This window comes from Triticum urartu, chromosome 5A (assembly GCF_056163025.1).
Source record: "Triticum urartu cultivar PI428250 chromosome 5A, HENAU_Tu73, whole genome shotgun sequence".
Lineage (NCBI taxonomy): Eukaryota > Viridiplantae > Streptophyta > Magnoliopsida > Poales > Poaceae > Triticum > Triticum urartu.
Genome location: NC_141877.1, coordinates 64,260,464 through 64,263,891, shown reverse-complemented (window position 1 = coordinate 64,263,891; position 3,428 = coordinate 64,260,464).

Below are 3,428 nucleotides of genomic sequence, written 5' to 3'. Positions count from 1 at the left end.
TACCTAAATACGTGAACGATAACGTGCCCAATTCACATCTGAACAATTGTTTATATGCCTCCTGGTCATCATTAGCTCTCCCAAAATAGAACAATTCGCTCTTGTGGAAGTTAATTTTGAGCCCGAACAATTGTTCAAATAAGCATAACACAAGCTTCATGTTTCTCGTTTTCGCCAAGTCGTGCTCCATAAAGATGATAGTATCATCAGCATACTGAAGGATGGAGATACCGCCATCAACTAGATGTGGAACAAGGCGACGTACCTGCCCCACATCCTTAGCCCGTCCTATTAACATAGTCAGCATATCAACCACTATGTTGAATAGGATCGGTGACATGGGATCTCCTTGCCTTAACCCTTTGTGTGTCTGGAAATAGTGACCTATATCGTCATTCACTTTAATTCCTACACTCCCTTTTTGCGTAAAGGATTCAATTTGTTTTCTCTAGGCTGTGTCAAATCCTTTCATACGCAAAGTCTGTTGAAGGAAAGGCCATTTAACTTTATCATATGCTTTTCCAAAATCCACTTTAAAACAACGCCATCTAGTTTTTTTGAGTGAATCTCATGGAGCGTTTCATGCAAGACAACAACCCCTTCAAGGATATTTCTATCTGGCATAAAAGCAGTCTGGGACGGTTGCACAACTGAACGCGCAATCTGCGTAAGTCTGTTTGTCCCAACCTTGGTGAAGATTTTGAAACTAACATTACGCAGACATATAGGCATGAACTGCTCAATGCGAACGGCCTCTATCTTCTTAGGAAGAAGAGTTATCGTTCCAAAATTCAGCTTAAACAAATGAAGCTGTCCATTAAAAAACTCATGAAACATCGGCAACAGGTCTCCCTTAATGAAGTGCCAACACTTTTTATAAAACTCCGCCGGAAACCCATCCGGTCCTGGAGCCTTATTATTTTTCATTTGTGCGATGGCCTCAAACACCTCTTTCTCCGTGAAGGGAGCAGTCAAAATCTCATTCTCGCCAGTTTCAAGTTGAGGAACATCCTCAACCCTTGACTCATCTAAAGACACGAAATTATATTCCGGAGGTCCAAACAACTGCTTATAATAGTTGTAATGTAAACTTTCAGGTTTTCTTGACCAACTATCATTCCTTCGTCTTGTTCTAATTGGAAAACTCTCTTCTTACGATGCTTCCCATTAGCAATCATATGAAAGAATTGAGTGTTATCCTCGCCTTGGACAATTTTGCGAACCTTAGCTCGCAACGCCCACTTCAATTCCTCCTCGCGGAGAAGCTCTTTCAGCCGCAACTCAGCCTCCATCTTAGTTTCCAGCTCACTGGTGTCTAAGATGGAAGTTTCAACTTTTACTTCAAGGGTCTGAATAAGTAGAAGGAGTCGCTCCTTCTCCGCCTTATATATCCCATGCGTATGCTTAGCCCATCCACGAAGGAACCTTCGAAGATGACGAATCTTGCATTGCCAACGCTCAATGGGTGACCTTCCTCCTGAGTCTTTAGCCCACTCTCTAGCTAACAACTTGACGAAACCTTCTCTTTTAAACCATGCAAGTTCAAACGAGAAAATATTCTTGTTACCCACATGAGATTGAGCCCCCGGGTCAACAAGTAGCGGCGTGTGATCCGAGATACCTCGTGTCAACGCCTGCACTGTTACCAGGGGAAACTTCTGCTCCCATTCGACACTAGCTAAAACACGGTCAAGCTTCTCAAAAGTAGGTACCGGTAACGAGTTAGCCCAAGAGATCCAAGCTTTCAATGATAGTATTGAACATAAACGACCATCTGTCGTCAAAATTCTCATTATTCTTTTCCTCCCTTCTTCGAATAATGTTGAAATCACCCCCCACTAAGACAGGGAGCTGCTCATTACCGCAGACACGGACGAGATCAGCCAAGAAATCTGGCTTGAGTTCTGGTTGCGCGGCTCCGTAAACCGCGACCAAAGCCCAATCAAATCCATCAGCCTTAGTTCTGACCCGAAACTTTACCGCAAACTCTCCCAAAACTACACTCCGAACTTCCAAGGTTTCACACTTAACCCCAAGTAAAACCCCACCGGATCTTCCTCGAGGGGGGAGGCAATGCCAGTCGAAATCTACCCCCCCAGATAAAGTGCTAAGAAATTGTGGAGTGAAGCTGCCTCTTCCAGTCTCAGACAAATCAATAAAATCCAAATGATGTTCAAGAGAAGCATCCGCTAGAAACCTTCTTTTAGCCAAGTCTTTAAGACCTCTGCTATTCCAGAAAATGCCTCTCATATTTCATCATGAAATTTTTTAGAGGTACGGATCCTAGCACTTCTACACACAGCCGACGCTAGATAAACCTTCCGTTTTCCAAGTCCGTTTAGGCTTAATGCGATCATCAGATCGGTCACCACACTCGGGCTCTGCCGCAATCACCAAAGACTCATCTACATAGATAGAGGTCTCAGGATAGGCATACCCCTCCTCCTCCGTCTCCGGTAGCGCAGGGTCAAGATCGGCACACAAACCATCAAGAGCCCTAACCCCAAGCGCATCTATCTCCGACTCATTCATAGTCTTAACGGCAGCTATGCGACGAATCAATTCTAACGCTCGTTCAGCTTCCAAATCAAGAATGTCATTAACAGACCTAGAGATCTCTATATCATTATTACCAAGTGATACTCCTAGTTGGTTTGCATTGTGAACAATCTCATCATTGGTAAAATGCATAATTAAATTAGATTTATTAACATACATACCAGTGGAGATCTCGACGTCACGCAGCTTGGCCGCCCTCATAGCATACCTCAGCTGCATGTCATCAACGTCCGGCTGCTCCTGCAGCCTCCCGCTGATCCGCCTCCCCTTAGAGACAGGATCCGAGATCCCACCAAAGGCGATAACCTCCTCACGCGAAGCTCTGGTAGGGGAAAGGCCTCCTGCCCGTCCCCCAATAGCGGTGACCTGGGCCGGGAACACCGACGCAGCACCACAAGACGACGACAACTCCTGCGGCCTGTCCACGGAAGTCCCACTGAAAGTCGAGACCGGCGAGACCAGCCTAGGGCGATCCGGGGAGTTTGGCGATAAAACGGCCACACCTCCCGACCCGCCCTCTGAGGCCGAACACGACCTGGCAAGAGGGGATACGGCGGCCTCCTGCACGCCTACCCCTCCGCAAGCATCTGGCCTCAAGGGAAGTAACGCCGAGTTCGCCCTCGGCGCCGACGGCGACGGCAACTCGGAGCGCCGGGCCTGCTGCCCGTCACCTCCAACCGAGACCACCGTCGCAGCCACCTCCACCATAGACAGAACCACCTGCCCACATGCCTCTATAAGGTCCGCTCGAGCCTCCAAGATGCCCAAAGCCACCGAGCCAGCCATGAGCCCCCCGAAGCAAGTGAAGACTCAGCGAACGAAGGCCGGGCCACCTGCTCGCCACCTAGTTCAGAGTCTTCCTTCACCAT